We start from the raw sequence: 12364 nt of genomic DNA, 5'->3' as shown, positions 1-12364 counted from the left end.
CTCATTCCATACTCTGGTCACTTCTGTTTTTGAGTTCTTTATTCCTGATATAATGTAGAGCTGTGCACGCCAAATAAAAGGAAATTGACAAAGATCTACTGCATCATCTCAGGATGTAATTGCTCCACCGTCTGCCTAGAGTTCATGGAGGGGCCTTTAATATTACACCAGACCTCCAGAACTTCCTCTTGGGTGATTTTTCATCTTGTCATGGCAACTAACTTCAGCTTCATGACTAACAGGCAGCACACACACAGAAACACAAACCCACTAGTTAATGCAACTAACCAATACTTGTCTGTTAGCATGTTTGTAAATAATTTCCAAGAAATAAGTTACATGTCACCAGACCAAAGGTGGGAGATATGCTGATGTCATACTCTGCCATAACAGATTTACAATACTGTCATTACTTTGAGAAACACACACACTCAGGCACGCACACACACACTTAGGTTTTAAATAAACTGTTAAATGACTGTCCCTCCCACTGATTACCTTTATTAACAAAAGCGTTCACCTTTAAGGACTTTTGGATAACATGATCGGTCCTGAAGAACAGTGAAGGCTGGGCCTTAAAACTAATGGTTATAAACAGTGGGTCAGTTTGCCTGTATTTATATCTCAAAACAAAACATCAAGAGGAAAGATTAAACAAATTCTGAACAGGTTGATGGAAGCACAGCCTGTCAGGGGCTTACAGAACTCACAGATGGTAACAACCTGCGTTTAGCACACAGGCTACACTCCACTGGTTAGTTACTATATTCAAAGTCGTAGCTAAACTCAGAACTTTAAGTACAAAAAGTACCCAGTTTTTGCTTAAGGTAGAGTAAAAACACCACATTGAAGAAATACTAGATTAGAGTTAATATCCATTGTATGGCTTATGTGTTTCTGGTATGCCAGATGACATGCAGATGACCATCCACTGAAACAAGCTGTTTTAGCTCCTTTCGCCTTAAGACAGCTTCTTCCTGATTGGCTGCCTCTCACAAACACAGGGACCACTATCCTCACCGACAGACCTGGAGCCTTATTGCATTTTGACACCTGCAGTTTGCTTACTCTGATGCAAACTGCAGGTGTTTGCATCAGAAAACCTGTAGGTTTTCCTCATGGTTTAGTTTCTTTTCACAAAGAAAACACAAAAGAGTGAGATCTAAATTATTTTTAAAATGTGTTCAGAGTGAGGTATCCATTTAAGGTTTAAATACCATAACAGAATACAGCATTGATGCAAAGGAAAAACTGTGATACAAATTTCAGATTACATCATCTGCACAGGCAATATTCTTTATTCACCTTATCACAATTGTTTGGTATCTTGACAAACTCCTGAGAAAATATTTGCACCTTTATCTAGCACCAGTTTACTTTGGCTCTTATTTGACATTTTGTGCTGCAGGTCCAGGAACAATCAGGTTTCTCTGAGCTTTGTCCACTCGCTCCTTTTTTTCCAGGGTTCTTAATAGAGGTGGGATTCAGACAATAACAGTAAATCAAACCAAAACAATGAACTAACAATTCTCTATGTATTTATGACCCCAGGAAGCCCTTTCACAGGGAGGATAGGGAGTCGCTTGATTAAATGTAATAAAGTATAAAAATATTACTGAATGCATGTCTGGTATCAGTTCATCAGATTGCCATTGATCTGCTTTCTTCTGCTGACCTCGTGGTCATACAATATAGTGGGTGTGACAGTTCATTTGGTCTAACAGTTCCTCTTGGCCAGCAACAGTCATTCAGAGAGAGAACACAGGGGACTTCTTAAATAGCTACATCTGTGGGTCATTTCTGGTGCAGGAAATTACAAAAAAGGTTCACACTGAATGCATTGATTTCTGCATCGCATAGGGCTGCTGAGAGGTAAACAAGTTCCAGGCAATTTACTGCAGCAAGACAGTATGCTGCTGTGAATAATACCTGGAGTTCTGGGTCAAGTTACAGAGTGCACATACAGATTTCATCCTTAATAATGCTAAAACCTGACAAAACAAATACTGCTTGATGTTCTTTTAATTACCGGTAGATTAAAAAAACAACAAGAACAACTGTGTCATTTCCAAGTGTGAAACTAAGCAGGAGTAAATATTACGTTAGAGCTTTGCTTCATTTAGACAGAAATGAGCCTAAACAAAACTTTATTTTGCCTGTGCAATCAGATATTGAGAAAAAATTGTTGACCCAAAACTGCACCAAATCATACCACAAAAGAAAAAGAAAATATTCAGTGAAAGAAAACTCTGTGAAAAAATAGTGTATAAAGCAAACCCTTTCTCTGGTAACAGAAGAACCTTGAGAAATGACATCCCCTAAGCCTGCCCTATGGCCACCCGACACCTGCTTATAGAGATGACACAACCCATTAACTCCACCTAAAGCACTGGGTGCAGCCAGCCTTTGGCCAAGCTGCTTAAGAGTCTCTTTTACAGCAGAAACTGCCTTTGAATTGCTACTAAAACAGATTTTTTTCCCCTCTGTAGCTGAAAGGCTGCACAGAGGCAGGGCATGAGCCACGTTCAAATGCACAGCCGTCACAAATGGACCAATGAATCAAGAGACAAAGGCCCCTGAAAGCTGTTATCGAGGCAGCGATGTGACGAGTCAGGGGTGCTGAATGGACCTGTTATGGCTTCCGCTGATCCCATGGCTATCAAAATAAGCCATAATAGCCATGTGACTGCAGAGTGAATGGGAGGATGAACAGGATTAGCTTCCCAACTCATTAATCGGACCGTCTCCAACACCCTTCCTGATAATCAGCTGAGGATTCCCTAACATAGCCATGTGCACAAGACACATAATGACTGTTTATTAGCTGATAAGAGCCTCATTCTTACGGGGCTGCCATACAAGTGATTCTCCCTGAGGAAAAATGTAGCCAAAAAAGGTAAATATCACAAAATGACTAGTTTAATTTTAATGTCATCTTTGGACATCCCGGCCTGCATCATCACATCAACTACATCTGGCTCAAACAATCATGACTCAGTATCCCAGAAGAGCTTCCGACAGAGAAGGAAGTTGTTATAGTGTCTAGTTATTGAGATGCATTCTGACACATGTTCAAAAACCTGGAATAACAAAGAGTAGAACTACACAAACCCAAGGTGCAAAGTTGTGAAATAATCAAGCTGTTATCTTTTTTATTTCTCTTGGTTTTACTCTGTACTTTAACCTGGAGTGGCATTATGTTGGTAGTCCACAGGTGCTGTGCAGAGCTTTGTAGACATGTCTACATAATGCAGTGGTCAGCTAGGGTAGTGAATAGAGAAGAATATGTGGAAGAAATTATAACATGCTACTTTTTATTGTGCTTTAGTTGGTCCTGGATCAAAGTAGAAACAAGCATGCATGTATGTGCAACCTTTACATTTTTAATCTTTATATTTCAAGATTTTTAAAGGATTTTTTTTGGTTGTTTCAAAATGCCTGAGATTACTATTGATTGGATGAACATGTAGAAACATGTAAAAGCCCATTGACACAGGCCTAGGGAATGTTGATGACCCCACTAGGCAAAAATATGTATTCCTCGCTGACTGAATGATTACTGACAGTGCTACACCAACAATCTCTTAGCAATTACTTTTATGACTAGCAGATCACTATGGTTACCTGCAGTTTGCATGTAAGGCTAAGTTGTCTACAAAAACTCACCAACTAGTTGCCAACAGGAAATGAAAGTGAAGCAAAAAACCAGAAACAGAGACAGTTTATCTTTGAAATTAAAGTTGCACCTTCTGAAATGTGCGGGTCAAAAGTAGAGCTAAATGCAATCATAAATACAATCTTTTCCATCTCTCTCTGAGAATTCCTGTAGGACTACAAGAATATATCGGCCAAAGGCTGTATCAACACTGGCAGAGCATTTCAAAAACAAAACGCTTCAGGAAATAAAGACATTATGGTTTCATGGATTATCCTAAGGCGTTGACCTAGCCCCACCCCACAAGTATGATCTACGTGCCCATTCTCAGAGAAGCACTGCTCATCATTTATAGAGTTATTATCCCACCTCAGTTTAATGACCTATAATCTTATTCATAAAACTGAATTAGACATAAAGTTCAGAACATGTTTACAGTGCTGCTGTATTCACTGGACAAAAAAAGAAAAAAGTTTGTATGAGATTTTATAAATGTTTTTAATTGTAGTGACTTTTAAAGAATTATGGTCAACATTTAAAGCATCATCAAAGCCAGCAGGCTTGAAGAGAAGCGGTTTGCCTCTTAAAACCACTTATTTCGAAATATTTAGCAAATGCTGCCTCGTTTAACAAATGTCATTAAGCAGATCAAATTTGGTTGTATTGGCCTCTTCCTGAGTCTGTATCTTTACCTGTGATGTTACAAAATGCAAAAGACACAACAAACCTTTCCTGGATACTAATCCCAAAACGCCAACATGCACACTCTGGTGCAGAAAACAGGTCAGACCACTGGACATGACAGACATGTATACCTCTGCATTAGCATTTAATAGCCTTAAAGCTTCATACAGCAGCCTTTCTAGGCCAAAAACCTCCCATTGGCCATTAATTAACTTGAAGAATGTCAATGAGGATCCTTGTTAAAGGGGCAATAGTTACCTGCGGCTGCTTCTTCACACAGCTTTTTGAATATGGCTGTGCAGAGGGAGCTGCCATCAAGGACATGGAGGTACTCTAAAGAGGGACAGAAGCCCAATATAGACCTGAGGTGTCACCCAACACCCAGGTTCCATGATGACAACATAGAAAAGTCTCAGGGAGGGGCAAAAATGAGTTTGTGCCTCACCTATAATACAAAGGAGATGAGGACAACCTGGCCTGGATACTTTATCCTTTCTGCCCTTTTGGTGTTTTTTGCTTTACACACACACACACACACACACACACACACACACACACACACACACACACACACACACACACACACACACACACACACACACACACACGCACACACATATACATACATACATACATATATATATATATATATAGTTTTAAAACACAGAAACCATCCCTTAAAAGCATCTACTTGGGATTTTTGTCTCGATGCATGCTAAACCATCCGGGTAAGGAGATCCCAAAAGGTTCATTCTGTTCATCTGGACGTAGCGTTCTCAGTGGGGAGAAACGTTTCGTCACTCATCCAAGTGACTTCTTCGTTCTCAGCTGAATGCAGGTTTCCCCAATCTTATAAACAGTACATTTGCATAATGACTGAAACTAGCACCAACAAGTCATCGGTTCAGGTATGTGATACTTGGGATTTTTGCGAGGCAAACTAAGATCACTGACACTAGGAGAAAGTTTACAGGTTCACAGCTCAAGTCACGCTTGCTTTAGTGTAAGGCCTCAAGGTACAGTAAGAGGCTTTGAAAGAAAGCCTCCACCAAATGGCATACAAGAGTGCCAGGGAGACAGCTTTCAGGCTGGTTTTAAAGTCTCACGAAACACAGGCATTAAATGTCCTTGATCCCCACGTCAAACGCTTTGTTAGGACTTAGAAATGAACGTGCTCTGAATGAATATTGAATCAGAGTTTACATGTTAAAGTTGCTGTTTAAATACTAGGCCTTTTAAGGATGAAGGAGTTCAAGCAGTTTGTCCAAATAAATGTTTCATTCCAAACATGAACAATATCTGACTCACAAGGCCTCTAAAACTCTAGACGATGATATCAGTCAAATTCATGAAGAATTCACTGGTACATTTGGGCCCGTTGAGAGTTTGCTGCATGAATAGAGCTGTGCCACACTGGAGGAGGATTAAAGCGCTGTATGGCTCAGCTGGGTTTGATGTTTAACCCAGAGGTTTGTTTAACCTCTCACATTCTCTCTCCCTGGTTAACCGCTAGTTACTCACCTACTGCTACAACATGACCATTGCTGAGAGAGAGCACCTGCTTTACGCTGCACCCTTGTCTGGTTCTTTTTACGGTTCACTATCAGCCCTGCTCCTCTGAAGCACTGCTAAATTAGTCAGGGCAACGTCACCTCCTCAACAACCCCACCACAGTTACTTCGACACACCATGTTGACTACCACTTAGGTAGTCACGGCTGTTTGATTTAATCAAACCGGGCTATTGTCTCTATGAACAGATATGAGACCGCGGTGGTGACGCGACCTCACCCTGCCTCACAAAAGCTGCCTCTGTCCAGAGACAGCACACAAATGCTGGCTGACAACACAAGGCCGGGGTATGAAAGGTCTCCTCAGTGCGTGGTGACAGTTATTACCCTCTCCACTGAAACCAAATACCTGTGAGCCCAGATAGCATTATCTTATTGTGAGGCACACTGGGGGCCAGCCTGTAATCAGGGCCCAGGCCTTCACCAACTCTCCTCCTTAGGTTTAAAGCCATCCCTTCCCTTCTGTTTCCACACGATGGAAAATCTGTCTATTTGATTCTTCCCTGACACCTAGATGATTTATATTTATTAGGAAGTTTAAATTCTCTCAGGACTACATGAAAAAAATCTGTTGAAAATGAACAAGAAAGCTTTTATGCAATAAATTCAGCAGGATTCCAAATGTACAATCCATTCACTGGCAGGCGATGGGTGAGCATTGCACAAAATCTCTCAAAATGATCATCTGACATTTCATGGGACCACAGTGTTAGTTACAAAACGAACTACTACGGAGTACAAAACAGAGGGCAAAAAGCACACAGAAAGATGGGGAGACAGCAAAGTTTTAGAAAAGGAAAGTGCTGGTTAGTCTCATTTGGGAGGTAAGAGGTTTAGCCAAGAGAATCCTGAGCAACGCTAACCCCAGCTTCACAGCAGGCATGATCAGATTAATATTACGTCTACAGCGAGACTGATGCACATTGTTAGGTAACTGCTACATGAAGTACCAAAGTTACATGTGAAATTAATGTATGTAAATACTTAATTCTTTGATAGTACAGCAGCTTTTTGGTTAGTGTTAGCATTAGACAGTATTGGCCTGAACCTAAGGTTTGGTACTCTCTCAGTCAAGTTAAGACATGCAAGTTCTGTCAATCAGACCCTCTAAATTGCTCCCAAATATGCATGTGTTTGTGTGTGTTTACACTCCTGACCTCTCTTGGATCATTTCGGTGAGTTCCACAATTCAGATAACAAGTAGCTGTCAACCTTTTCACCACTTCTTTAGAAATGGTTTTAAAATAGGAATCTACAGTTTGTTTGGGGAACTGAATTCCCAGTGGGGCATGCAAGTTTCTACACAAGACACTTTTAAGTTGCATTATGAGAAATAAATGACATCCACCCCAAAACGGATCATGCCTGCCATGTGATCAAACAGGAGACAACTAAAAAAGAAACTGAAGAGTAAAAAATTTAGAACAATAATATGAATGAGAAAGCCGTCAGAACCCTGTTTTCACCAATTACAGGAAGATTTTGGAAAATAAAGAAGTGAAGCTTCCATATTCTGTCTCAAAGCACATCTTTCACAGTATTCCTACCAGTTTAATGATGCCCTATAGAATGTATTAATTTGCAGCTTTAAAAATGGCTTTCAAGGAAACGTGTGTGTTGAGATAAATATGTAAATTCCCATGAGGAGAGCCCAATTACAACTTTAACAGCGGTCATATTAGTTGTTATTGAACACATTATCAGTGAGGCAGACATTGCTAGGTGCATCACAGACTTTGCCCCAGGGAATTGCATCAAAACAAACACGAGAAAGACAACCTGCAAATTCAGTGTGCCGCTTCACACATGGCAATGCTTTTATTTAGTCGTCATCACCGCCTACAACATAAAAGCTGCTTGTTGAATTGCTCTTATAATTCTGTCACATCACACTGAGAATCAACTTTCAAAGCTTTTGTCTCAGCCAACTAAGACGCACATGAAGGCATCAATGGAAACCTTACCCACAGTTTATTTGACGACACCGGCTGTGAGCAGACTCCTTCAGGTGATCATTAAATTAATTTTAAGTCCATCAGAGAGAGCAGGTGTGTTTATACTAGGCAGGTATTCTCAGTAGGCATGCAAGCTCTCACCACACTGATTACACTGAGCTAAATATGGCTTTGTGCTAACACAGACAGTACGCTGATCAAAGCCCTGATGTCATAGGGCACAGGCGGAGCCAATAGACTACAGGTCAGGTGTATGCCGCAACTGCAGTGGCATAACTGCAAGTGTACTCTTTTTTTTTTTAGCAATGCTGCAGTTTTGAGCATGTGCAGATACACAGGTTCTACTTATGGCAACATGTTTGGGAATTCAGATCACTTAAATGGTGTGATGATTTTTATATATTAATGTAAATCCTGATATTGAACCAAAAAAGAATAGATAGTAAACACACTGTAACTGATTTCATCTGGTGGAAAAGTAATCAGAAGTAATCAATGGCAACAGTGGCTTGGTACATTAAAAGTCCTGCAGTCACATTTATAAATCAAGTGTGCATTCATCAGAAAAATGGTTTATGACTTGATTTATCTGCTAAGTTTGGTTCAAAACAAGTCAATTGGTCCCAGGTTCTCACATATAAGAATATTTAGTTTTTCAATCGTTTTAAAAAAATTACAGAAAATTTGGGGGGGAGCTTTCACTGTTGAACAGATTTTACATTTTTACAAAATATAACTATTTAAGTCACAACATATTCAAAAACAAAAATAATCATTAGCTGCAGCCCAATTCAGCTACAGGGTATTTTTATTTTCTAGGTACAGACACCATCTACCCCCACACCGTTCCATCTTTTTCCCCCTCCTTGTATGCTGGGCAGGTTTTTGTGTGGAAAACCTCAGTATCATCCAGATCCATCTACAGAAACTATGGACTGTATAAAAGTTGGAGGCAGCCACCGTGACCTCTTCTATTTTTTTCTCAGCACCTGAATTTGGTTATTAAACTACAAGAAACCAAACTTAGACAAGAGGGTGGCGTTCCTAGTTATTAGCTAATGCTAGTGAGCTAGGTTAGCAACCTGCATCAATAAACTGTACGATTGAAATGTATCTGCAATTTAGTGCTAACTGACTAAAAAACGAACAAAATAATAGAATTTTCACAAAACATTCATTTTTCAGCCGCTTGAAGGACACATGAACCAGCTCTGATTGGACTGGCCCTAAAACTCAAGTCCACTTACAGAAGGATGACAGGACTGTGCAACAACACTGAATTAGCTAATCTGCCAATTAGCTAGTCAGTCATACGATGGCAACCTGCTTGAGACGAGAATGACTGCATTCTGGTTACGTTCCTATATAAACGCACATTTGCCAAGCGAATTTATGTTTTAAAACTTATGTAAGTCTATGTAGTACATGTGAATTTCCATGTCAGACTTCCAATTTTCACATATTCATCATTTATCACCATATTACAACCAACAGATTACATGTAATTGCCAATTTGATCCCATTCAATTGCAAATCAATAGCTGACTAAGACTTCGTCTTATTGCCACTTTACCTCCATCTAGATGCACCAAAATCACTTTGAAGACGGCGACTGAGCGTGAGCGGTCGCAGACCTGTTCCCTATTTTCGAATCAAGTACTTCAAAGGAAACAAGATCACAAGTTTACTGAATACGGTCAATAATTTTGGTCGTGCCTCATTCTTCAACTACCGTTTTCTCCAGTGCGACAGTAGCACAAAGGAGACACGACACAGGACTGGTTTAGCAGCGACAGAACTTTCAGAATAAAACACATGTAACACCTTACAAATAAAGAAAACTGCTGCAATTTATCCTTCTACATGTTAACTGTGAGGTAGAAAAAAAGCAGCGGACCAACATTCAGAAAGAAGTGTTGTAGAGATATATCTCATGACTTCTGGTCAGAAGATGCTAGTTGGTTTGTATCCTGGCAGGGTTTATAATCTGTTAGCTAGTTTAAGTAAATCAAGTAAATTAGCAGAAGTTGAGGATCATCATAACCTTTTGACTATCTTGCACACCTTTGTTTCTCAAGTACGGCTCCCAAACATCACCTGCATACTGAAATCAGATTTCACTATGTAAACACAAGACCTCCTCCAGATGCCTTTAAATCCGCTAGTAAATATTCAAGCTGTTCCTCATCCATCTAGGCAATCCAGTTTTTGTATGTTGTCTTCTGTTTGTTCTGTTTGTCTTCCCGTTGTGTTGGCACAAAAAGGCTTATTTCTGTTCAATAAAGAAATTCCCAGAGTTATATTTATTATTAGGTTTTTAATAAAAGGCTATTCTAACCAATTCCCAAGGTGATTTAAATTATCTGACATCTGTGTCATTAAAAAGAGCTAATCTGATCAAACACAAGTAAATAACAGAGGGTTTAGCAGAATGCATGCAAATGGAGAAACTGCTACGGTTATACTTGTTTACAGGATTATAAAATCCTGCTGCACATGTTGGTAACAGAGAGAGGGTTGTAAATAATTCATCATAAGCAAACATTAAGAAATCAAAGTTAGCATTTTGTCACAAAGCTGGTACTTTTCATGATGTCAAATTTTGATATCAACATAGGCACATTAACAATTAACATCAAAGCGTTCTCAATAATTTCCAGAAGAAAATAAACTCTGCTCCAGGGCACAAAGTTTGGACAAGCTGTGGAAATAGCTGCTGTTTTGGAACAATGAGTGCGGCTGCTGTTTGGCGTGCTGAGAGGATTCCAGCGATTCCAGCCTTAACAAAAACTAAGTCAAGGCTTTATTGTGAATATCAGTGGGGAATTCAGCAGTCGCCCTCCCAGGCATACCAAAACTTATCCCTGAGACAGCACTACATGATGAACTAGTACCTGTAAGACTTCCTCTAATGCTTCCATTCTATAGCAAATACAGTGTAATTACAAGGCCCACACTGTGCGTATCCTCCATCATCATTAAATTAGGGGGTTTGTAAAGATGAGAAATTGACGGGGTTCTGCTTGGAGCCAGCAGGATCCTCATGGAAATTTACAGTACTCAAAATGGGAGGCCAACTCCTCTTTCATTTGTCTCTCATAACGGAGCTAAACATATATCGCTAACTAGGACGTCCTAAGAAATAAACCTGAATTTTGCAGGGAAAGCTGCAGAGAGTAAAGTAATAAGCTTTTGTTTAGTGGAAAAGTTGCACAGTCCTCTCCTGATAGCTTGTGTGTTATGGAAAAAAAAACGTGGAATGATGTGTACTGGTGAAAGAGCTCAGCTGCAGCTCGGTTTAATGTTGCGCTCACTTTCTGTCATGTTTGTTAATACCATCATCTGAAGATGGATATAATACATGGTGTGAGACCATTTTTAAAAGACGACATATCCAGTAAGTGCCACTCTAACAAAATCACGATATTAACATTTCATTCTGGTTTGCAAATCTCAAGTTAGTGGTTTGAATTTCACGCTGATCTTCACATCTAAAACTTCAAAAGAAAGTAAAAAAAAACATGTTTGTAAAATATTAAATGAGACTTATTATGCTTTCTCTTAAATTTATAGATGCCCATTAAAAATATGCCCAAAGTTTCAAATAATAAAGAAACTGTTTGTCAAAGTAATCTCTGCACCAAAAGCTCAGGCTTCATACTCCACTCAGCGTTTCAGATAGTTTTTTTCCCCACTCTTAAAGTTGTATGACAGCAAATATGTATGAGAGCAAATATCCTTACCAGTCATTTCAGTCAAAAAGCTCTGGATGTGTGCACAAAGCTAAACTGACCTGCTGTTCAAAGCTAGTTTAAAGGGAGAGAGGCCGCAATTGCTTACTTCATACAGTGGAAGAACTGAGGCCACACCAAGGCCCAATATTAGTGAAATAAGGATTATTTTAAATGGCAAAACATACAAAGCTTATCTAGGAGTGTCCTCAAAAAGACCAATATGGAAGATGAAAATGAACAGGTTCCCATTAAATTCACAAACAGTCGTGAAAATTTGGATGATTTTGAATTACTGCAACTGAAAACTTCTTTGACCAACACCTGACAGGATAAGCAACTGCTCAAACACTGAGAAAACAGTTTAACATTATTCAAACACATTGACACATTACACAAGTACAAAGCACATTTGAAGTATAGAAGTGTTAAGTTAATGAACTAGGTGAGTTTGCAGGGCTGATTCGAAGTCTTTATAAAGCTATTCTGTACTCGCTGTCAAAGTACTAATAATTAAGGCACTGCAATCTCACATCTCTACAATATATCTGCTTCATATTTATCAACTTGGAAATTTCCTTTTGCAACATAAAAGTTCATATCAACTAGGTGAAGTGTTACTGCAAATGTGACACACCCACTGTGTAAGAGGTTTCAAGAAGGAAGTGGCAACAGGTCCATTTCCTTCTTTCTGTCTTGGTCAAAGAATATAATATGGGGATGATGGATACTTGGCCTACATTCATTGGCGCCGACTCATTTTTACAGG

At 39.4% G+C, this 12364-nt stretch overlaps 1 protein-coding gene across 8 annotated transcripts in view; it reads right to left on the bottom strand.

Moving 5' to 3' along the window:
- The window catches only part of akap13a (A-kinase anchoring protein 13a), a 122445-nt gene that overhangs the window by 106519 nt on the left and 3562 nt on the right, over positions 1–12364 (bottom strand). Inside the window, exon 1 of one of the 8 annotated variants that reach the window (XM_080300166.1) lies at positions 7874–8015. The exons of the other annotated variants lie outside the window; for them this stretch is intronic. The gene's annotated coding sequence lies outside the window, so the exon portion shown is untranslated. Of the gene's footprint in view, positions 1–7873; positions 8016–12364 lie in introns of those variants that run through there. 8 annotated transcript variants of the gene reach the window in all.

The sequence above is a fragment of the Astatotilapia calliptera genome, chromosome 1 (assembly GCF_964374335.1).
Source record: "Astatotilapia calliptera chromosome 1, fAstCal68.1, whole genome shotgun sequence".
Taxonomy (NCBI): domain Eukaryota; kingdom Metazoa; phylum Chordata; class Actinopteri; order Cichliformes; family Cichlidae; genus Astatotilapia; species Astatotilapia calliptera.
The sequence above is the reverse complement of the archived record's forward strand: the minus strand, read 5'-3'. Positions and strand labels throughout refer to the sequence as shown.